Raw genomic sequence first — 26,287 nt, forward strand, 5'->3', positions numbered from 1 at the left:
AGTGTGGGTAAGGTAAATATGAGTGGATACTAATGCAAAATCTTTCATTTCATTTTATTTTATTTATTTGATGTTTGTTTACTGGGATAGTCCATCTGGGTGCTTGCACTTTTTCAGTGGATCCCCAAAGAAAAAAGCCCCACAAATTACAGTTTGCAAAACATGCATCATAAGACAAAGACATCAACTTATAACATAAATATATATAACTCAGCTGTTATATAAACAGGAATACAAATGGAATTAAAAAGGTCAATACAGTTGTTCAGTTTAAGAAATTAACAAGTTAAACAGAGAGTTATTCAGAGTTTTTACAAGGATAGTACTTTTGGTACATGAGTATTTACAAAAACTATATTTACAAGTTTGTTTCCAAGTTTCCTGCTCTTGATTAATTAGATAGTTAGAGTAATGTTGTAGTAGAGCATTCACAGTGGTTAGCCAGGGGTTATGCAGGAGCATAGCCAGGATTTAGTTGGTTTTTGAGAAGTATTTTGAATTGTGAGTGGTTAATGGTTGTTATGATATGTTGGGTGATAGAGTTCCAAGTTATGGAAATCTGATTAGAATATAGCGAGTCACCATGGTAGTTGTTAGCTTTTGTTACTTGTAGTAGAAGTTTATTTGAGGATCTTAGCCGTCTCTTGCTAGTTTGAGATTGAAGAATGTTGCAGAATGCTGATCATTTTTCTGGCTGGTATACTATGTCATGGGCTGTGGTTAGTTGTGTGAGAGTTAGGAGGTTGGGTAGTTCAAGTGAATTGAGCTGGCACAAGGCAATACAGTGATGGGTTTTATATGGAGAGTTTCTGGCAAATGTGGCAATTTTATTGTAGCAGGCTTCTAGTTTAAGATTGGTCTGTTTTTTTTTCAGGTTGTTGAAAATGGCAGAAGCATAAAGGAGGGTAGACAGTAGATGTGTACTGGCAATGGATTGTCTTGTAGAGTTGGTGAGGTATGATTTCATTCTATATAAACAGCCTAGTTTAAAGCGTAAAGGAGGGTAGACAGTAGATGTGTCTTGGCAATGGATCGTCCTGTGGAGTCAGTGAGGTATGATTTAATTCTGTATAAACAGCCTAGTTGAATATAGACTGTTTTTATAGTGAGAAATAGGTGTTTGTCAAATTTCAAGTTGCTGTCTATAGGGAGAGCAAGTAGCTTAGTGTGTGTGACTGGTTCTATTTTAGTGTCATCAGCTGAGTTTATTTGGATGGGAGATTGTAGGTCAGGGGTTTTGTTGTTTGAGAAGATCATAAGTTTAGTTTTTTGGGGATTTAGGATTAGCTGGTAGTCTGAGAGCCATGATTCTACTGCTGTGAAAGAGATATGGGTTGTTTTTTTGCAGGCTGGATAGAGACGGGGCTGTGCAGATGAGTGTGGAGTCATCTGCATATTGTATGACTGTGGCAAGGAAGGATTTTGCAAACAATAGATATATCTCACAGGTGTATAGGAAAAAATGTTTTTCCAGTTCCTATCTATATATTGAGAGTAACCCCCCCCTCCTCGATACAGAAGAAAAATATACTAAAGGGTCAGATGGTACAGGCTGCCTGTATGACATCGGTTAATGAGGACCTGGAGTGTGAATTAGAGTACATTGGGAATTTGCTTCTGGAGAGAGGGTACTCTGATGATATTATAAAAGTGTTTAAAGAGGAAATATTACTAGGTTGGGAGAACAAATATCTTCCGTTATTGGATAAGTCTGTTTTGGAGGACAACTGGGATGTAAGTGTAAACAAAGATAAGGGATTAAATAATGAATGTTCTAACGTACCCTACCTTGTGATAACATATAATCAAGACACAGGAAGGATTCAGAATATTATTAATAAATATTGGGAGTTATTTGGTAATATGCCAAACAGGTTAAATGTGTTTAATAGACCCCTAAAGTTTAGTTTCAAGAGAAATTTTAATTTGAAAGAAATGTTCAAAAGTGGGTTAACATATATGCAGGACTGAGAGGGAAAGAAGGTTGAAATGTTTAAGTGTGGTAGATGACCACAATATATATTTATAGCCAATAGAGAAGAATTATGGATACCTGTTCCCCGCATTAGATGTTGCGCATTATGATATTATAATTGTTCAACTAAGGGGGTAGTGTATATTGCATATTGCACATCCTGTTGGGCATTTAGGGCCTTGTTGGCTAGGCTTACTTAGGCTCTTGGGCCGATAGCCTAGTACCTGCCTATGAACCTATAGGAAATGGGTCTAAATTAGAACACCGAACATTCAAAATGTCGAGTGTTCTAATATCGAACCCTAGCAATCAAAAAAAAATGCATTGAACATTCGGAACAGCAAATTTTTTCCTAGGGAAACAAATTGCTGTTCCAAAACACATACACACAAAACAAGCACATCAAACAAACAGCAATCCACACACATACACCTAAACTATAACACCTAACACTACACTAAACTATACAAACACCATTAACTATCCACTTACCTTAACCCATACCCTAACGCTAAGGTCCATCACTATCGCACAGTCACCTCTCCCGCACCCTAACCCTAACTCACCTAACCTGCCCTAACCCACACGTGCATACAATTACACACTTACCTGACCCGTGCCCTAACCCTAACTCACCTAACCCGCCCTAACCCACACGTCCACACAATCGCACACGTACCTGAACCCGACCCATAACTTTCCACCAGAGCACTGAAAATACCGAAGCAACAGAAACAGACTACCAAATTCTTTCCCTAGGAAAAAATTCAGTTTCCTGTTACTTCGATATTTTCAGCGTTTGCTGAAAATGGGTTGATATTAGAACACCCGACATTTCAAATGTTCGGTGTTCTAATATAGACCCTAGGAAATACACCCTGGGGATAGCTTCTGTGGCTCTACTCAATAGGGGCACAGGAAATTAACTTTCTTTGGTGGTGTAAGGCAGGGAACCTTGTTGGCTAGGCTTACTTAAGCCCTTGGGCCAATAGCCTAGAACCTACCTATGAACCTACGTAGGTAAGACAAAACTTAGTTTGAAACAAAGAATCTATGAACACACATATGAAATAAGTAGAAAGAAGGAGGCAAATGCCCTATTTTGACATGTGTGTTAAAGCAGATTTTAAGTTTTGGCTTTTAGAGACAGTAAAACCACAAGAAAGGGGGTGGGGACTGGGAATCCAGGCTGGAATTCTGGGAATTAATTTGGCAATTACACCTGGACATCTGTGTACACCCCAGGACTGGATGATCATATCTCATTGACAACAGCCCTAAAGTTAAAGGCTAAAAACCTGTAAGACATGGTAACATCATATTGAAAAAGTGAAATTTTTAAATGTGTTTTTAGTGTTTTTATATGTGCAAAAATGGTAGGTTATACAGGGGAACATTAATACATTTATAGTAAAATTGTCAGTATGGGAGTTTTAAGGGGTGTCATTTTATGTCATTAAACAATGAAAAAGGAGTTGTGGCTTTAAACTGGTGACAGGATGTTATGGAAAATTGATTCTAATGAAGTTTCCTGTTGGAAGACAAAAGCGCTAAATCCTTGTTGTTGTGGCATATGAATAAACCTTTTACTACATTGTGAGCTATGTTTTTTGTCACCAGATTTTTGGCCTTTGAGTCTGGGATTGCCTTTATTGGTGATGAGCTGTTACTAGCTGGAGATTGTGTGATTAATGATTGTAGCAAGGTTACTAGCAGTATGTAGTGTATTGGTAAATATGGTAAATAGGAGTGGACCTAGGATGGAGCCCTGTGGTACTCCTGAAATGACTGGTAGCAGTGGGGAGAGTTCACTTTGCCATTTTACAGCTTGTTGTCAGTCTGTTAGGTAGCTATGGAACCAAGTAAGGGGAGATTTACTTAGGTTTCTATAACTAGAGTTCAGTTACAAGTTTTTGATAAGAGGCAGTGTCAAATGCTTTTGTATTTCTAGGAAAACTGAGTTAACTATTTGACCATCATTTCTGAATTTGTTAATGGTATTAGTAAAGTATAAAAGGGCTGTGGTAGTACTGTGGTGTGGCTGGAAGCTGTGTTGGGTGTTGGTGAGGAGGTTATTGAATAGAAGTTGTTTCCTGAGTTGGAAGTGGATGCATTTTTCAAGGACTTTGGATAGGGGTTAGAAGATAGCAATTTGGCCATAGTTAAAGATGTCTGTTCAGGTACTTACTTTGAGAAGAGGTATGATGTAGGAGATTTTCCAAATTTTAGGAACATACTGTTCTTTTATTGAGCACTTTATCAGGATGGACACTGGGTAGGCTAAGGTGCTAACAGCTATCTTGAGTTATTCGGTCGGCAGGTTGTCCAGAGCTATGGAGGTTGGTTTAAGTTTGCTTAGCATCTTTTTTATGCTACTGATTTGAATGGGATTAAATTAGAAGGCCTTGGGAGTTATGTTAGTTGCAACAGGAGTGGTCGGATGTTTGTTACTGGAGGTTTTGGTTAGGTTTAGAATGGAGTTTATGAAATAGTTATTAAATTGGATGGATATACTATCTGTTGTATTTATACTGGTGACTGTTGGGGTTGAAGATTGACCTGGATGCAAAAGTTGATTTATGGTGGCCCATAATTCCTTATGGTTGTTTTGGTATTTTAGTTGAAATGTTATGGAGTACTGTTTTTTGTCATTTTTTTACCTCTTTCTTGGTTTTATTTTTGAGTTGTCCATAATAGTCTAAGGTGGCCTGGATTTTGTTATTTGGTATTGTGGAGAATATAGTGCTAGGGATGCATGAAATTCTTATATTTTATTAGTTAGTGTCAAAGGAAAAAACTTCAAAGACCAATACACGTAAGGATCAGTTAAGGCACATTTAATAACTTGCAGCAAGGAGACAAAAACATGCAAATACAAGATTTTGCCTAACCACTAACAGGAAGTATGCTATTCTTATACTGTTTTACAAGACATGGCCTTCTATAGCTGACATAATCAAACACAACTTTCAATATTGTTCTACAGCAGATGTTACTCAGATTTTCTGCTGACATGACTAGATTTGTGAGAAACTTTTTGAGAAAAACAACCTGATCTTGGTGGGCACTAGCCCGTTACAAGCTACTATTGTATAGTTCTAATGCATGTGTTACATTTCAAGGTACTTTCTAGCTCAGACACAGGCAAATGCTGATTGCAGTTCATATTTTCAAGCAGTCTTTGTTCTAATTATCTATAGCTTCTGCAGCTGTGTATTTTCTCACAGCACAAGCGGAACTCCTTGTCTGAGTTTCATAACATTTATACAAGTGGTATTGTTCTATTCATTATTTTCCTGACACAAGCAGAAATCATCTGCTTCTCAGTAAATTTCCAAGGCATAATCAAAGACTTTAGCTGCGCATATTTCATGACAATACAAGGTCAGAAAGCATCTGCAATTTGTACAGATTTATGCAGTATGAAATAGAATAAATGTGTTAACCCTTTTCAAGCTCTAAATGCACTAAGCATATTAATAATACATACATTTAATACATATTTTTCTGACAGTTAGGCTCCTGAGGTCCATGTTTAGGAGTAGGAGGTTGGACGTGTTGTGGAGTAGGTTGGAAATATTCAAGGCATTGTGTGTGTATGGTACATGTGGTCTGTATTGGGTTGAATTAGGGCTTAGCTTTGGGTGGACACTTCCACTCAGCTTAATGTTTGATTTTAAGTGTGTTGAGGGATTTGAATACTTGTGCATTATTTTGGTGTATTTGCAAAGTAATTTGGGCTGCAGTATTTTAATGTAAGTATCTGTACAAAAATAGAGCTGTTTTAGAAGAATTAAAGAGACTAGGTGCTATGGGGAAGTATAGTTCTTTAGTATGTAGGGAAAAGAGTTTTGATGTGTTGGATGAGATATAGATGGTTAGAGGGTAGTCCTGGTAGGATGTTAGTGTGGATAGTATAGAGAGGAGAATTATAAGAGGTATGTGCAAGAGAATCATAGTGGGAAGACGAATATGTGGGATATGTATGGTGTTAGTTGTAGGCTGTAGTGTGTCAGGTTAATATGATTTGGAAGTGGATTGGGTACTTAGGTAGGGCGTGGAGTAGTGAAGGGAAAAGGTGGGAGATTAAGTGTTGAGAACTTAATGAGATGGGTGGTATTAGGTTGCTGGGAGTCATGTTCTTATAGGGTTTTACTGGTTGATTGTAAGTGGTGGGAATGGTTCGTTTAGGTTAAATGTATGAATATTGGGGTGGGTGAGAATTGGGGGTAGGGTATGGAAACAGAGCAGGACAGACCTTGTCTGCGGTAGCTGAGTTCAAGAAAACAATCAATAAGCACTTTATTATTTAATAAACAAGCATAGAGGTACCATGCTCCAGTAAGAAAGCTGAAGAAAGGTATGATTCAGTAAAAGTAGTTAGAACACACTGATCTGGTTGCTACGGTGTAGAAAAAATGAAAAAAAACAGTGAAGGCTGTAAGTAATCCTTGTCAATGGCTACTCAGAGGAAAACAAAAGAAGAGAAAGAGAGTGGATGGGAGGGAGTCTCAGGGAGTCCCGATGATGTACTTTAATTACTAAAAGGGTTGCAGGTGTTACTTAATAGTTTAGGTTTTCCCACGTACAATAGTTGGAGCAGTTGTGATCTCTGGTAAGTCCCAAAAAGCAAATTTAGATGACAGAGGAGTTTTTGTTGCAATTTGCAGGGAGATTCAGTTCGTGGGCATAAACTTCAGATTTATCACCTAGGGGAAGGGGGAGAGAGTGAGATAAGTGAAGTTTAGAGTGCATACAACTAAGGAAATCTGATTTAAGAAGTGCAAGTAGTAGTGAGAGTGTAAAGGTCAGGGTAAAAGGAGAGGGAAAGAAGGAGGTGGAAATTAGTGGGTAGCAGCAGTGAGCAGAGAAAAAAGATATACACTGAGATCAGTAGTTTATTTATCTAGGTTGTTAAGATAGTAGGAAAATGTTCTGGGTGTAAGGGGAAATAGGCAAAGTAAGAGACTGTAATAAATACAGTGCAGAGTGAACAAGAGAAATCAGTGAAAAAGCAGTTAATAGTTTAAAACATATTCAGCATAGCATCATTTGTAACATTCCAGTATTGGGTTAAACAGTTGTACTAAACAATGCAGCTGAGGGATGTAATAAGTACCACATTGCAATATATGTGCTTGTTTCATTCTGTAAATACCAGGTAGTTGACAGCTTGCTTGGACAATAATTACTTATGAGAATCTGATTAAATTCTATAAACAACAAAAAACAATTATGTTTACTAGCTAAACGCAAGGCTATCAACATGCAGTCAATTCAGATAAGGTATGTTTACCTTACCAAATATGTGCTAAGCTGGAAGGTAGCAGTGAGACTATAGAAGTTGTTTCTGTACACATATCTTTAACCTGAGATTAATCATTGACTATATAAACAACATAAAACATAATGTTTCCACCAAATATAACATAGGTTATCATTAGAAGCAGATAAATATCCATCTTAATATAATTTTAACAAATTGACCAGCTGTTACAGTGCTATGCCTCTACTTGCTATTACGTTCCACCTGGATAGCTTAATACTACAGATTACGACTATCTTAACTAGAACAGAATGCAATATTATATACCTTAATTCTTCTTATACATTTTGTAGTGCTAAATAAATCCTGTAGTTAATGTCAGCACATCACTCGTAGCCCCTGGGACAAAAGGAAAGTAAGAATTGAAAAAATATGGTGCAAGATGCTAACAGTGGGTTTTAAAGAATGCAAAGGGTCATGGGAGGAAGTAGGAACACCTGCACCTTGGCCGTAATATCCACCAATCATAAATCAATATTGTGATAGAGTAATTAGTGCCGGACCCTGGTCACAGCAGTGGAGTTCAAGAAAACAATCAGTAAGCACTTTATTTAATAATGAAGTATAGTGATACCAAGATCTTATAAGAAAATTGAAGAAAGGTATGATTCAGTAAAAGTAGTTAGAACACACAGATTTGGGTGCCACAGTATAGAAGAAGTAAAAAAAAAGTGAAGGCTGTAAATAATCCTTGTTAACAGAGAGAGTAAAAAAGAAGACAGTGGATGGGAGTGAATCTCAGGGAGTCCCAGTGATGTGCTTTAGTTACTAAAGGGGATGCAGGTGTTAATTTATATCTTAGGTTTTCCCACGTACATTAGTTGGAGCAGTTGTGATCTCTAGTGGGTCCATGAAAGCAAATTTAGATGGCAGAGGTATTTTTTGTTGCAGTTTGCAGGGACATTCAGTTGGCATGCATAAACATCAGATTTACCATCTTAATTCTGTTTATATATTTTGCGGTGCTAAATATATCAAGTAGTTAATGGCAACACATCACTGGTAGTCCCTGGGACAGAAGGAAGGTAAAGATCAGTAAGAAATTGTAATGTAAGGTTTGGCATTGGTACTTGTGTGTGTTTGTGTTTGCGTATCTGTGTGTGTGTTTGTGTGCATGTGTGTGAGTGAGTATTTAGGAGTTTGAGTTAGAGTAAGGACTAGGGAAGAAAAATGTATTGATTGGGTACTGGTGTGTTTGAGGGGTGTGTTTGTCTGTCTGTGTCTATCTTGTATAATGGTACTGTTAGGGGAAAGTACATTTAATGTCCTGATGTATTAGCACTTAGGTTCATAGGATCATAAGTGTTAGCTAGGCTAATGACTACAATTGTCTTTTTAAGTCTAGCCATGCAACCCAAATCTCTGACAAGTTCTGGTACCCTTGATACGTGTAAGCAGGGGCTTGGGAGAGGAAACTTTTACAAGCAGAGGCCTGGGAGGTGAACTTTTCAGAAATTGACTGCATCCATTAGAGACTTAGGTGCCAAGCCAGGTATGAATTTCCTGTTCCCCATCCAATTGTTCAAGTTACATTTGAATTAGGTTAGGGAGGAACTCTACTTCACATGGATATGGAGCCTGTTCCTGAGACCTGATAGTCTGTGGGATATATACCAGTCTCTCCACATCCTATTAATATCACAGGCAAGGTTTAAGTCTTTAGAAAGGGTAATTTTTGTGCTGTTTGTTTTGTGTATATGCCTGATGTCCATCAGAGTGGGGTATGATGATGTCTTGCATGCAAGGCATAGATTGCCCCTCAACAGCCTGTAGGAGAGAGAGTACAAGTATAGGGCCTTGAGGCAGTCTGCATAGGTCATTTTACTCACTCCCTGCAATCTTTTAGTAAGGAACCTTGGAGAAGGGATGGGTAACTTCCAAAAGGATACTATTATGCATGTCTTGGCATTTAGTTTTAGTCCATGTCTCTGACCCCAGTTGTTTGTCTGTGTCAGCCCTTCCTGTGGAACATTTGTGTCAGTGTGGTACTCAATGACAGCTCCTAATTTGCAATCAACTTCAAATTTAGTCAGCCTGAGACCATTGACATTGGTCTTTACTTCCCTTGTGACAGGCCTCTTTCTAGAGGTGGACTCCCCATTTCCAAATTCTTGGATCCTGTCTGTGAGCCAGATGGCTAGCCACTGGGTGACATACAGGTTTGTACTTAACTTCTTGATTTTGTCAATAATACTCGAGGGGTGTATTGTGTCAAATCTCTTGGTTAGGTCAAGGTAGGCAGTGTGAACTATTTTGCTCTCATCCATTGCTTTGGTGACCTTCTCAAGGAAGTCAAGCAGGTTTAGTAGGCACGATCTGCCCTTGATGAAACCAAACTAGGTTGGGTCCAATGTATAGATGTATACTATATCATTGTTGATCATCTCCATGATAATTCCTTCCATGGCTTTACATATAAGACTAGTGAGACACTCATAGCTCTGTAGTTTCCAGAGTCTGTAGATGGCCCACCTTTGTGCAGAGGGATGACAGTTGCTGTTCTCCATTCATGAGGCATGAAGCCTGTTTGAGGGCTACAGTTAAATAGCAATTTCAAAAGGACTGATAGGTCATGTTTCATGCTATTTAGAAGGCATCCTTGGCTATTGTCTGGGCCCATTGATGCAGTGTTCTTGGCCTTAGAGAGAGCATTAAAGAGCTGTTCCATAGTGATAGCAGGGGGAGTTATATTTGATGGTATTTCCTGAGGAAAGGTTGAGGGGGGAGAGAGGGGTAAAGTTGGGGCTGAATTTGTCTGCCAATAGGTTTGCTAAATCTTCTGGCTCAGTACAGGTGGCTCCATGTATAATGAGCTCTGCACACAATTGTGTATTGCTTTTGAGGTTATGAACATAGCTGAAGAAAGCCTTGTGGTTGTCCTTGGCCTGGGAGGACAAATTTACATCAAATTTGGCTTTGGTTGACTTTATTTGTCCTCTGAGTTGTTTGTTTAGTTTAATGAGAATGCTTTAATACTACTAGGTGCTGCACCTCCTAATTTTGGCCATGATTTTCCTCCTTCTGTTGTAAAGCCTATTGATTTCATGGTTCCACCAGAGTGGCTTGTTTTTTGAGTTAGTTCTGTACTTTTCCTGATCGGTAGAGCTGCCTATGTGCAGCTGTTCATGTGCTTGTATACAGTTTCTGTGAACAATTCTGCATAAGCAGCAGTGTACTCAGAGTTTATGGGGTCTTGAAAATTTCTCAGCTTATCATTTAATAGCAGGAAGTTAGCCTTAAATAGTTTCTAAATATTCCAGGGTTAGCTGGGGGTCCAGGTTTTATTTTTACTTCAAAAGAGACCATTTTGTGGTATGAACTTACTAAGGAAGACATTAAAGTAAGGAGTATGCATTATGTGCCCATATTAGTGAAGACCAGATCCAGTATGGTTGCACCCCTGGTTGGTGTATTGAAAATATGGTCCAGGGAGTTTGTGTTTACAAAATCCAGGAATCTCTGTGCCTGTATGTTTGGAGTTGTATGGGATTCCCAGTTAATGGTGGGGTAATTTAAGTCACCCATGAATATGGTATTGGGTTGGATGGTGAACGTTTCCAATAAGTTTAAATACGTGATATGGATTTCCTTTGTCATAGAGAGGACCTATAGCTTGCAAGGAAGTGGTATTGAATTTTGCCTATAGTGATTTGAACAAGGAGTAGCTCAAGTGGGTTGTCTTGTTTGACCAGCCTTGAAGTATGTTTATTTTTGATGTAAATCAAGACACCTCCACCTTTAGTCCCTGTCTCTGTAGACACACGTGTGTTAAGTGGTACAACAGGTTGTGTATTCAGTTGTTTTCTTTGAATATGTATCTACTGTTTTTTTAAGTTTGTTTTATATATGTGTGTATATATATATATGTTTACTATCAAATACTCGAAAGCTAGATGTATGAACGGTGAAAATGCTGACGCATAAGATCGACGTCATGCATACTAAGTAGGTTAAAAGATCGACACGGAAATTCGAAATTTCCATGTCAGTGTTAATGTCGACTTTTTTTGTTTTTGTTTTTAGTTGCTGAAGTGCCACAAATTGTGAACCTATAGTCCCAAGCTGTGCAAACCATTACAAAATATATTCCAAGTGCATTACAGAAACACAGCAATAATCCCATGTGATAGTGTCATATCCTTTTAGTCTCCTTGAAATACAAACTGAAACACTGCAATAGTAGTATACTCCCAACATATTCCATGCAAATCATGTTGCATCTCCATCAACAGTTGCCCAGACATCTAATATAGTTTATGTATTGCAACATTTGACACAGATGAATTTCCGAAATTATATGTACAAGCTCTACATACGCATCCTAAAAGCTGCCATGTTTAGCAGCAAGTTCCACAAAACCTTTAGGGGTCAAATCATTCCTCTTTTAGAGGAATCTGAGAAATACCTCCTCCCTGTCAACAAGGCATCTACATTTAAGCGATGAAGGTAGGCAACTCATCAGTCTAGCACACATATCCTCAACATGGTTCTGTTCCAAGCATATGACATGCAGCACATCATGTAAAAACAGCTGTTTCTTCCCAAGCAAACTCATCAACCTCCTATGCAAGCCCTCAGCACTATTTTGTGTGCGTGGATCTCCCAGGGTACATGTATGTGCTTGATTCCAGAAAGTTACTTCAAATAGTTGTGGTATGACTTTGGTGGAGGATTGCCTCATGCCACTTCTCCATGGTCTGCCCACCAAGTAACTGGTTTTAAAAAACTCATATAGAGGCTTTGCATGAGCAGGCATTTCACTCTGGATATGTTGGAATGTTTCCATGACATCATTTGGTGGTACAAACGCCAATGATGGTATTTGTTTACACAAAGACGCAAACTGGATATCATTGCCATATTCTACAGTAAGCTGCAACGTTTGTATCTGCTGCCATATAATTAGACAAAAATGAAACCAACACCCCAATGCATGTGACTCTACAAGATTTCATTTCACACTATTCACTGCAGCTTTCTCAAAATCACTCAACACTATTGCAGGCTTGAACAAAAGCCCATGTTCCTGACATAGTTGCAATAACAATCTCCAAAAATAGTCATATGTCTGTTCAGATTTAGATGTCAGTACACCATATACTGCTGGAAATACCTTCCCAGTGATATTCTCCTGCAGATTACAGTGCACAGTATAAAGCTGCTTGCATTATCGGGTGTTTAATGGGAATGTACTATCTATGAGAATTACTTCACTTGAATATAGTGTATGCAGGTTACTAACAGTTGTGATAATGACAGCTGGTGGAGTACTCTCGCTATAATCGTCACATCCTATTAGGAACGACCCTGACTTAAGTGGCAACATATCTGCTGTCAAATCCCTCAATATAATCCTTTCAGAGCTCTGAACGTCTCTGGACTTTCTGCGAAGTCTACGCATGGACTGTTTCAAGGCATCGGTATTGGGCAACACGGTCACTATATCTGCTGAGGTGCTTGCCATCACCTCAGATACTATTCTGCAAGGATCCTCCTGACAGGCTACAGCACATGTCTTGATATTACAGTGAACCTGTGCTTCCTCATACCTTTCTAAGCTAGGACCATGAAAATGGCCAGTAGTTTTTAGCAGCCTTTCTCCTTCGGGAATAGATTCTCCTACACAACAACACCAGCAGTTCCTGCTACCTCTACTTTTTTCCAAGTAGTACTGGTAGCCATCTATATTCAATAACTTTTTGCCTTTCTGGGTTTCAGTGGTGGTGTACATGGACACCACTATGCCTGGGGTTGTGTCTCTGATGTCCGACATAGTCACTATGGTAATATGACCTACATATAAATACATACATATGTCAAACTATGTGTGTATATATGCAACTATATTGCAATCTCGCACAATGCATGGCTCTGTTGCACTTACCAAGTATGTGCAGACGTTCAGTCTTCTAAATCCAACGACAGCTGTCTTCTAAGTAATGTTGCTGCCCTTTTAAGTTGTGCACTCCTGCAAAATACGCGCAGTTATATTGACATCACATCATTACAACAACATACATCTGTTCGACATTCATATGGCCGACTGCAGATCTTATACAGACTTATGACCGTTGATTAATGTAAGTTAGTTAACATGAATTTCGATGTTCTGAATTTCAGACAAATGACTGTCTGATATGTAAATTTAGATATTTCGATAGTAAACCATATATATATATATATATATATATATATATATATATATATATATATAGATAGATATATATATATATATATTATATTGCTTGTGTTTGAACGATTATTTCCTTCAGCTAACATAATCAGTTGCATGTCACTATTTTTCTTTACTCTAGAGATGGGTCACAAAGTGTTTTGGATTGTATTTTAGCTTGTTGATTATTGATATCAATTACTCATTGAGAAAGGTTTTTTAGAGTGAAAACATGATCTGTGGCAGTGCAGTAAATGAATGTTCATTTATCCTTTTGAGATGGAGATTTGCTTGATTAGATGCACTGCATACATTACACTCTACTCACTTTTTTTTTTTTGGGAACTCCATGCAAATTTATTAATGATCATGTGATTGTTTGAGAGTTGCTGAAGGCACTGCATATTTTCATTTGGAAATAAAGATTTTAGCAATGGGAGCTGCGTTGGCTTTAAATGTATTCAGGTCTGGATTCTTGGCTGATGATAATGTCAGCTGGCATCTTGTGGTTTCTGTAGCTGAATTTGGTATGCTATGTACTACTGCTCATTCTGCTGGATTGTCCATGCAGCCTAGTCTTCATCAGGCCTTTGCTACACTCATATAAAAGGCTAAAAATGTATGCATGGTTATTTGGCATGCTTAAAATTCCATGACATATCTAAAATTATATATGATTCTAGATTAATAAGTGTTTGTTGGACTTGGTGTTATTATGTGTGATACTCATTCTTTGTGTTTCACAATTCAGGTGGTTAGTTCTTGCATGCTTTTCAGAAACTGACTGCTATGATGCCATTCTACTTAATTTCAATGACAGTTTACAAAACTGTTTAAAGGAGAACCAGACACAAAAAACTGAAAATGTATGTTTTTCAGCTTATCTTGAACTTTTCTACATTACTATTGTCTCTGCATCAATGTAAGTGGTTATTATTATTTTCAAATTTGTTATATTCCGAAATTCCCTGAAAAGGGACTGCCATGGTTAGAGTGATTTTGTTATACAGTCAATGCCTTCTGCTTCCTGAAGTCATTGTACAGCGACAGATGTAAGAATCATTTACTGTGGTTTTCTCTCTCAACAGCTTATAACAGTACTATGACTGCCTATATGTGACTGTCAGCATAAATCTGCATTTGCATTTACTTTCTTTCCTTTGATTTTCATTAATGGCCATTACTGCTACAGATATTAAAGGAATGTTTGAATGACAGGCTTGAAAAATGTAACCGAGTTAACTGCTCTTTTGACAGTAACAGCTGTAGCTGAAGGTTGAGGTGTGAGAAATCTGACCCTTGTAATTACTAGGTGTTACTTAGGCTGAGATGGTTTGTGTTTGATTTATAGTTTTTAATATTGAAGCTAGAATTCGAGTCTATTTTTTATGAGAGGTCAGTTGCCATAATCATTAGGTTCATAGGAGGTCTTTGCTTCCCATGCACAAGGTACAATATTTGAGCCTGACTTCCAACCAAAGTCTTCTTGGAGTTTGGGGGTTACTTCCACCTCTAAAAACTTGCTGAGTGCTTCCATCTCAAACTCACTAAAGAATGGAGCTGTGAGCAGCAGCAGCAAGACATGCCCCACATGGTGTCTTATAGGCAGAAGAGTTGTATAGGCCAAACTCTTTGGGCATCTTCTTTGCAGTAAAATATGGTTGTAGTTGAGTCAGTCACATTGAATAATGTTATCAAATCTGCATGGGTATTTCCCAGTGATAGTGCTGGGAGAGAGGGGTGTATGTGCCCCTATTGGCCAGTGTGTGCCCACTGGGATGATAAGCTGAAAGCAGAATGTTAGTCCAATCAAACTGCCAAGCTAGTAGGTTGTAAGTTCACTAAAAGGCCAGTGCTTGGAAGTGGATGAAGAGTCAAGGTGGAAAGGAAGTGCAACAAAGTCACATGGCTTGGCATCCGGAGTCTACTACTCAGAAGGAGGGTGGAGTGTGGGGAAATGTGGTGATACAGGAAGTTCAGAAGACAGTGAGGGATACTATCAGAATTAGTGACAGACTCATGACAATCGAACTCAAGAAGTTGCAATAGCAAAGAACAAGACATCACAGACAATCTATCACCTTATAGAAAGTGATTTGATAAATGGTCATAGCTATATCAGGTTGCAAGCAAAGAAAAAAAGATAAAGAAGATAATCTGGCACCTTTCTTAATGACAGCCTGTGAACATAAAGCTGTATTGTTCAGACACAGCCTACAATGACAGAAGAGGAGAAGCCCACTTTAGAAGAAGAACATTACTTGGAAAATGAAGATATGATAAAGGTGTTGGGAGATTTAGAGGAGAAATGGCTCCTGAGGGCTACTGATAGCAGTGTGGAGAGAGAGACATATCCTGCATGACTGGAGAATAAGCATACTTGTGCTAGTGTACAAAAAATAAAAAAAACAAAGCAAAGGAGACATTCACAACTGTGTGCAATGCAGAGGTATCAAACTCCCGTTGTATTGCATGAATGTTAGGAGAGGGTGATGTATAAATGAATATACAAAGTAGATGAAAATAAGATGGAGGATGAGCGGTTTATATTCAGATCAGGATGTAGCACAAATGATCCAATGCTTGCTCTGAAACAGATAGTTGAGAAGAAGCTAGTGATGAGAAAAGAGGCCAAATCTTGGAGAAAAAATATGATAAGGTCTGAAGAACACTGATTTTGACAGTCCTGCCATGGTTCAAAATCCCAGAAACATTGGCAGAATTAGTGTATGTTATGTACAATTACCCAATGTTTCAAATACAAACAGTGTTTGTTCTCACAGAGCGGTTTTCAGTGAGAGTGTGTGTGCATCAGGGTACAGCTCTAACCCAACTGCTGTTCATACTGGTGATGGAATATATAAACAAACAAGTCAGATGGGATAGATAAGCAAAGTATGCAGACAGTTTGGCATTACCGGCAGATTCTGAGAAAGAACTTCAGCAAAGGATAGGGTAATGGAATGCAAATCTGAAGGCACATTGGATGAAACTGAGTATGGATAGCACAGTAGTGGGGAAACCAGATGAAGATGAGAAATGAGATAGAAGGTGAAATAGTGAAACAGGTTTACAGCTTCAAGTATCACACGTGTGGCACAGATGAAGAAATAAGGACCTAAGAGCAGAAGGCAACATAGATTCAATTGCAGAGATGGTCAAAGAGAACAGATTACAGTGGTCTGGACAAATATGCAGAAAAGTAGAAGACAATCTAGTGAAGAAGATTTGGGAAGGACAGAAAGAAACAAGAAGAAATGAGGGTGTCCAGCAAAGAAGTGGATGAACTGTGTGCGAGAAGAGTTGTGACAGTCAAGCTTGAGTGTCAAAGGAGGTAGAAGAGTGACACTGAGTAGGGAGAGAGAGAGAGCTGGCAACAATTAACATGACACCCTGACCTGACCCCATGTAGAAAATGGGAAAAATTAGTTGAAGATTGGTGATTATGATGATGATGATGATGATGATGATGAATTAGAGTATTTGATGTTAGTCTTCCTTCACCAACTCACTGATGTCTCTCAACAAAAAATGTATGCAATATAAACATGCTGTAATACAGCACTATAAGAAACATTCACTTCTACAGAAAATCTAAAACAGAAAAAATGCAAAATCAAATGCTGATAGAAAATATGAAGAGTAAGATGGACATATTGTCTTTCTTTTTGCACTCAGAGTTTGATTAAAGGGAAAGACAACTAATTTGTAAACAGATAACTAAACTAAATGTGACTTTTTTTGGATAACTAATCTGTAAACAGATAACTAAGTAACTTTTTACATCTGAAAACTAGGCTACACTTTATAAGAGGTGTGTTTCTGACAATCTGTGATGGATAAGGAGCATTTAAATGACATGGTTTATGAGTCATTGTTTTCTTAATGGCTCTGTAGTTGCAATAAGTGATGTAACCTAATTACTCTGACACTCTTAGCTTGTGATGTAACAGATAACAAGACAAATGCAGTAATGAAAGGCAAACAGAAATAAGTTCAGACATAAAACAAATGGAAAAGTTATTAAATTATGTTTTTTCTCAATGTGATGTGTGTGCGGTGTTAAGTTATAGGGAATGAAAATCACTTTTAACAAAGAAAAACTAGACATTTGGGAGGTCTCCTTCAAGTAATCATCTTAAATTTTCTTAGAATGATATATTTAGAGAGTTGCAGGAGAAAATGTTTAAAAGCTATTTAAGGCTTGCATACAGAGCCCAGGCTAATAAAATTAGCAAGTTTAAATGTGATGCATGAAACTATAAAAATAAAACTGCATTTATGATGGGTAAAACTCACCATGAAGTGAACTTTATGTCTCAGATGCTGCCTAAACCAAATAATTATTAAAAAAAAAAAAAAAAAAAAAAAAAAACAGCCCTATAAGCAAAAACACTTTCCAATGCAAGCACATGAAATTTTAAATTCTGAATCTACTTCAATCTATCTTCATTTAGAGTGACAGAATATGAAGCATTTACAAAGGAATGTTAGGAATTATGTTCTAGGGCATATAAGTTATCAACATATAGGAAACGGGGATGGAAGCACCAGGTCAGAACAAAAAAAAATACACAGTGTTTCACACTCTATTAAAAGCTTACAAGTGATTGATATAACTGAGGATGTTAATTTTGATACTAATGCTGAAAGTGTCCTGGTTATTAACACCCCCAATAAGAATTTATAAATAATGTTACTGACATATTAAATAAAAGATTATCTTTTGTTCCTGACTTTTTGTTGTGTTAAGTACAGTATTTTCTGATACAAAACACTTTTTCAAAGGTATAAATTTGAAATATGGGTTCAGTCAGATAAAACACAGTAGTAAAAATACCAATGTCATACCATTTAGATTCAACAATTATACATATTTACCACCCTACCACCCCACTGTATGAGAGTATGGAAACTTGGTTCTAGATGATTTAATAAGAACCATCTGTCATTATTTAAGCAGGGGGTTATAATTCATTTCCCTATGAAAAAGTGGCATTGAAATAGTTTGTTTCTGATGTCAGTATTACATCATAGGTTCATAGGTTCATAGGTAGGTACTAGGCTATTGGCCCTAGGGCCTATATAAGCCTATCCAAAAAAATACCCTGGATTTCACCATCCAAGAAAATATTTTCCTGTGCCACTGTTGAGCAGAGCCACAGAAGTGATCTCTGGGGTGAATTTCCTATTTCCCATCCAATTATCAAGATTTTTCTTGAAGAGTGCTAATGAGGAGCTTTGTTTGATACAGCTAGGTAGTTTGTTCCAGAGTATGGGGAATCTCTGGGACTGGAATCTATCCCTCCAGTATGTTCTGTTTATTATGGTGACCAGGTTTATGTCCCTAGAGCTTGTAGCTTCGAGGGATTGGGATTTCTTTAAGTGGAGAATGTCCAACAGCTGTGGGTTTAACATAGCTTTCTATGTTAGGCAGAGATTGCCTCTGAGTAGCCGATATGCGACGGAGTAAAGCTGGAATTTTTTGAGATGGTCTACGTAGGGCATCTGCTTGAGGCCAGTAATCATCTTTGTGAGGTATTTCTGCAGCCTTTCCAGTTGTTGTAGATGTCTTGTGAAGTACATACCAAAAGGGGTGTTGTACTCTATAATGGGTCTAATGAGTGACAAGTAGTGGGGAACAATGACCTCTTTTTTCCTGGATGAGAAACCTTTTGTGATGAGGTGTGCCATGTAGAAGGGTTTCCTGACTACTGTCATGATTTCATTATCAAAAGAGAGACTACTGTCCACCTGTGTCCCAAGGTCTCTTATCATACTTTCGATGTTAAGTAGACTACCGCCTATGTGGTAGTTCATGTGGACAGAGTTTTTACCAAAGAGGATGACAATGCACTTTTTAGCTTTGAGCTTGAGGCAGACGGCTTTGATACCAGGCATCTGTCTCAGTGATTCCCTTTTGTAGCAGGTCCACGTCATTAGGAGTTTCAATTGTGGCTCCTAGTTTGCAGTCATCTGCAAACTTTGTTAGCAAAAGACCATCTGTGTTAGCCTGTATTTCAGAGAAGTAGATACCAAACAGGAGAGGACCCAGGACTGAACCCTGTGGTACTCCACTTGTCACTGGTCTGAAGTCGGATTTGGAGTCTGCTACTTTCACAGTGTGGGTTCTGTCAGTGAGCCAGTTGGCAACCCATTTTGTGACATAGGGATTAATACCTAATTTATTGAGGTTATCTATAATTCCAGAGAGGGGGATGGTGTTGAAAGCCTTGGTGAGATCTAGACAAGGTGTGTGAACCACCTTACCCTCGTCTACAGCTTTGGTGACTGCTTCAAAGAAGTCTATCAAGTTTAGGAGACATGATCTGTTATACCTGTTGCTCTGGCTGCTGCAGAGAGAGATTGACCTACTGCCAGCTGTGATACTGAGAAAAGATAAGTGTTTATTCTCATTTTTGTCTGCAATTTGATTTAATACCTCTGCAATCTGTACAACTGTACTATTTCTTCTTCTTGTGTGGTATAGCTGTATATTCTCTTAGTGTTGACCTCAGTTGTAGTGAAATCCTTTGTCTTGAGGCCATGTCTGTTTCTTAGTAGCAGTAAGCTTTCAGAACTAGTTTAATCCGGTTAAAGTATTCCTGCATCTGTATTGCTTGGTTTCTGTCCTGTGTTTTAAATCAGTTATACCTGTTGCTCTGGCTGCTGCAGATAGAGATTGACCTACTGCCAGCTGTGATACTGTGAAAAGAAAAGTATTTATTCTCATTTTTTGTCTGCATTTTGATTTAATACCTCTGTAATCTGTACAAATGTACTTATTCTTCTTCTTGTGTGTTATAGCTGTATATTCTCTTTGTGTTGACCTCAGTTGTAGGGAAATCCTTTGTCTGGAGGCCTTGTCTGTTTCTTAGTAGCAGTAAGCTTTCAGATATAGTTTAATCCGGCCAAAGTATTCCTGCATCTGTATTGTTTGGTTTCTGTCCTGTGTTTTAAATCAGTTATACCTGTTGCTCAGGCTGCTGCAGAGAGCTTGACCTACTGACAGCTGTGATATTGAGAAACGATAAGTGTTTATTCTCATTTGCTATCTGCATTTTGATTTAATACCTCTGTAATCTGTACAACGGTACTATTTCTTCTTCTTGTGTGTTATAGCTGTATATTCTCTTAGTGTTGACCTCAGTTGTAGTGAAATCCTTTGTCTGGAGGCCTTGTCTGTTTCTTAGTAGCAGTAAGCTTTCAGAACTAGTTTAATCTGGCCAAAGTATTCCTGCATCTGTATTGTTTGGTTTCTGTCCTGTGTTTTAAATCAGTTATAGCTGCTGCTCAGGCTGCTGCAAAGAGAGATTGACCTACAGCCAGCTGTGATACTGAGAAAAGATAAGTGTTTATTTTCATTATTTGTCTGCATTTTGATTTAATACCTCTGTAATCTGTATAACTGTACTATTTCTTCTTCTTGTGTGTTATAGCTGTATATTCTCTTTGTGTTGACCTCAGTTGTAGTGAAATCCTTTGTCATGAGGCCTTGTCTGTTTCTTAGTAGCAGTAAGCTTTCAGAACTAGTTTAATCTGGCCAAAATATTCCTGCATCTGTATTGTTTGGTTTCTGTCCTTTGTTTGAAATCAGTTATACCTGTTGCTCAGGCTGCTGCAGAGAGCTTGGCCTACTGGCAGCTGTAATATTGAGAAAAGATAAGTGTTTATTTTCATTATTTGTCTGCATTTTGATTTAATACCTCTGTAATCTGTACAACTCTACTGTTTCTTCTTCTTGTGTGTTATAGCTGTATATTCTCTTAGTGTTGACCTCAGTTGTAGTGAAATCCTTTGTCTGGAGGCCTTGTCTGTTTCTTAGTAGCAGTAAGCTTTCAGAACTAGGTTAATCTGGCCAAAGTATTCCTGCATCTGTATTGTTTGGTTTCTGTCCTGTGTTTTAAATCAGTTATACCTGTTGCTCAGACTGCTGCAGCGAGATTGATTTACTACCAGCTGTGATACTGAGAAAAGATAAGTGTTTATTCTCATTTGTTGTCTGCATTTTGATTTAATACCTCTGTAATCTGTACAACTGTACTTATTTTTCTTCTTGTTTGTTCCCACCCACCATCCGTGTTCTTGTTTTGGTGTTAGTGTTGGTGGCTCTGGAATTGCCTGCCCCTCCTGTAAATCTCTATTTGAACACTCCTCCTGAGTCCATCTCATTTGCTCACTTAACCGAATACAGTGAGATCATATTCTGAAACTAGTGTTCACTCTACATAATACAGAGAGAAGATCTGAGAAGGCCAACCCACTTAGGTTCTTCCTTCATCTCTCCTTACACTTTACTAAAAAAAAAAAAAAAAAAAAAAAAAAAATTACTGTATTTGTGTGTCCACCTTCTTTATTTTGCTTTCACCTCTTCTAAAAAGTCTTCAATTGTATTTATTCTGCTGCACTTATTGCTGCTTGGTAGTAGCCTGATTAAATTGTAACTGTTATTCTAAGTCTTTTGGTTTAAGCACTTGAGCTTCATACCAGTTGTTTTACATTAAGAAGGTTTGTGGTCTGCACTGTTGTGGCAGAACAGGTAGCTTACATCCTTCTAAGCTGGGAATTGCTGATTGAAAGCTCAGTGTCTGCTATTCTAAAAGTGTATAAGTTCTGGTTTAAGCACTTGGGCTTCAGGCCAATTATTCTACATTAAGAAGGTTTGTGGTCTGCACTCTTGTGGGAGGAGAGGCTGGATTCTGCCCTTCTGATCTGGGAATTTCTGGTCACAGGCTTATTGTGCCTGCTTTTTTGAACTGTTTATTTCTGAAATTGGTGCACCTTGTTGCTGTAGCATAGGACCAGATTCGGGCCTGCTGAATCTAGCTTTGTTTGTATAACTTGAGCACTGATCCAGGCCATCTTTTTTGGAGAAGATTCCCCTGCACCCTAGTAGCGGGAGTGTGCAGTTATAACTTCTCTCAGATTTGAGTTTTTTTCTGGTTAATTGGGTAACTTGTTTAAATCAGATTGTTCATTTTCTATTGTTGCATATATACATATATATATATATATATATATATATATATATATATATACATATATATATATACATATATATTGCACTTTATTCATCTGCTTTTACTGTATTTGTGCTTCTTCCTACTTTATTACTAGGGGCATTGACTACAACTCAGAAGTGAGATATATAACAATATGCATCTTTTTATGTGCATTTAAAGTGTTTTTTTTATTGTATCTGCTTTTTTTCTGAAAAAAAAATATACTTGTTTCTCACCTTTCTAGGCTAGTTTAGTCCAGTTTTCAGGTTAGTGCTGAATTCAAGACTGTGTTACAAATCTCTGTGTTTGCCCATACCTTACTTGGATAGAAGGAAATTGCTCTGTTCACCTGTCAGAGAGGGGAGCTTTAAGCAGCCTATCTGTCCCTGGATGAGAGGTTTCAGGTCAGAAAGTAGTAGTTTATTGGCCATTTTGGGCTAATTTCTATCTCTTTCATTTACCTGCTATAAAAACTGCATTTGCCCAGTTTTGTGCACCGGCCAGCGCCGGTTAGCTGGGGTATAACTATTCCCGGCTCCAGAAAGTCTCATCTTCAATTTTTCCCTTGGAGCTAGACAAACTTTCAACTTAAGCACTCAAGCCATTCATTTCTCAGCCCGGCACTTGCTCAAAACTCATAGCAAGCACTTATAAACCCTAGCACTACAGAAGGACAAGGCTCTCTATTCGACCTTACCAGCCATTCACTAAAACAGTTTACTTTACCTATTCAGGCATGTCCAAAGGGCAGTTTCAGGTGTACTCTCCAGTCCAACTGGTGAATCTGGGCATTTTGAGGCAATGTTACAACTGCCTCATGTACAGACAACCCTCTCCTCCTACCACCAAACACTAATACATGCAAGAGATGCAATTATACAACCAAACTGGAGGCTAAGCTCTCTCAACCCAAGACTGGATCAGACAGTCTAGAGGAGAAGAAAATACTGACATCACACCACCAGTCTCAAATAGACCCATTAAACCAGCACCGGTAAAAAACACAAGTAAATACACAAAAACATACTCGGAGGCTCTAAATAAAAATCTGCAAAAGCACCAGAGCCCTCCAAAGCAGACATCCAAGCAACCTCCACCAGCCAAACACAAACCATGAAACACATACTCCACAAAACTAGTGTGCCATGCAATCACAGCCCTCAAGGCAAAATAGCATACCCAACATACTATTAATAGGTGACTCTATAGTCAGGCACACTGACGTCCCACTCACTAGGCTGAATAAGGAGAAGGTTACTGTTAGCTGCCTGTCAGGTGCCAGGATCCGCCACATAACACAAGCACTCAGGTCACTCCAGAACAAGTACAAATATGACTCTGTCATTGTCCATGTTGGTGTGAATGACCTGAGCCATACCTCCCTGGACTACATGAAAAGATACATGGAAGAGATCTCTGATCATGTAGCCCAGGACGGTATGACCCTGACCCTGAGTAGCATCCTGCCCTCACCAAGAATGATACCACGGTATAAAGAAAAAATTATCAATTTCAAAAATTGGCTAAGTTTCTGGTGTCATTCAAAGGCATCCAGTGTCTGTCTGCCTGGGATGACATGCTCAACAAGTCATGCTGCTTCACTAGAGACGGCTTGCACCTGTCACCCTTAGGTTTTCGTATACTGGCCAAGACTCTTGCCACCCCCATATTGCCTTTTTTAGGCAAGGCTCAAAAGACAAACCCACCACCGTAAATAGCACAAGTAACAAAAATCTGAGGATAATACTACCCAATGCCAGAAGTCTAAACCTCAAAATGCATGCACTCGAGGTACTCCTCAGTATGGAGAAAATTGATATATGTGCAGTAACAGAAACCTGATTTAAGGCTCCAGGGAGCACTCCAGCACTACCAGGCTACAACTCATACCATACATTTTGGCCACAGAACCCAGAATGAAATACAAAAGGCAGGGGAGTATCCATATTCATCAAGGATACCCACACGTCCAGGTTAGTGGCACAGCACAATGCTTCAGAGATTATCCACGTGCAACTAACAACGGGCAAAACTGCAATTCAAATTGTAGCTTGCTACAGATCACCCACCATGTCCCAGGACCCCCATTCCACATTTCTGGAAGCACTGGATAACATAAAGGTCCTACCAAACACCCTAATATTGGGTGATTTCAACTACCCAAACATTAACTGTGAGAACTACTCAAGTTCTAACTCCCTTGCCCAAGATTTTCTAGAATTTATAAACTCAAATACCCTGGAACAGCTGGTCAACACTCCCACCAGAGGTGACAACATATTGGACGTGGTCATCACCAACATGGGCGACTGGTGTTCCACACCGGAGGTCAACCCCTCGCTGGTTGGATCTGACCATAAACAAATGAATTTGGATATCCACATTCCACCCCCATCCCTGGACAAGGAAACCGCCATGAAAAACTTTTGAAAAGCAAACTTCACGTTACTTAAGACAGAGGTGGAAAGTTTCAAAGCCCCCATGCTAAAGGATAATTCTTTCCAAGCTGCAAAATCCTTTACTAATGCATTCTATGGGCACCTACAAGAATGCATGGATCGTGTTATCCCAAGCAAAACCAAGACTCACTCCTACAAGAAAAGGAAACCAGTCTGGTGGACCCCTGCCATAAACAAGCTATACAATAGAAGGAGGAAACTAGTACAGAAAAGAGTAAAATCCCAAGAAGGGAAGACATCCCTGATCAGTATCAGCAAGAAACTATGATCCCTCATAAAATCGTCCAAGGTGAGCTTTGAAAGAAAACTTGCCCAGGACTCCAAAGATAACCACAAGGCATTCTTTAGCTATGTCAAGAATCTAAATGGCAATGCTCAGATCTGCTTGGAGTTGGTGCAGAATGACACAAAATACATTGAACCAACTGATATTGCCAACATCCTGGCAGACAGGTTCAGTGCAATCTTCACCCACCTCTCACCCCCAAAAGAGCCCATAACCATACCAGAAGAATGTAGAGCCCCTGAAATCACAGACACTCAAGTTAAAATAGCCCTCTCCAAAGCCAAAAACACAGCATCAATGGGACCGGATGGTGTCCTTGGCTGCGTCCTACATGAGCTCAAAGATGAATTAACCCCTCACCTAAACACACTGTTCAAACTCAGCCTCTCCACAGGCTATGTACCCATAGAGCGGTGCACAGCAACAGTTATTCTGCTCCACAAAGGTGGAGCCACAACAGACCCCGGGAACTATCACCCTATAAGCCTGAATAGCTTTGTCTGCAAGGCTATGGAGCACATCATCATGGAACTCATTAACAGAGACATTGGGAACCTCCAAAAACTGGACCCTACCCAGTTCGGCTTTGTTAAGGGAAGATCATGCCTCCTTAACCTGGATGACTTCTTTGAGAATGTTACCAAGGCTATAGACAAGGGAAAGGTGGTACACACAGCCTACCTAAACCTTGCAAAGACCTTTGACACCATTCCCCATTCTGGTATAATAGACAAGCTCACCAGCCTGAACATAAACCCCTATGTCACAAGATGGGTTGCCAAATGGCTCACGGACAGAACCCACATGGTGAGAGTTGCAGGAGCTAGGTCTGACTCTAAACTGGTTACAAGTGACATTCCCCAGGGCTCAGTTCTAGGACCCCTTCTGTTCGGCATATACTTCTCAGAGGTACAGACAAGCACAGGGGGACTATGGCTGACCAAGTTCGCAGATGACTACAAACTAGGGGCTATAATTGACTCACCGTCTGACATAGATATCCTCCGAAAGGGTCTCACTGAAATGGATACCTGGTGTCAAAATCATGGCCTCAAGCTAAATGCCAA

Source organism: Protopterus annectens, chromosome 4.part0 (assembly GCF_019279795.1).
Source record: "Protopterus annectens isolate FY-2018-M chromosome 4.part0, PAN1.0, whole genome shotgun sequence".
NCBI classification, from domain to species: domain Eukaryota; kingdom Metazoa; phylum Chordata; order Ceratodontiformes; family Protopteridae; genus Protopterus; species Protopterus annectens.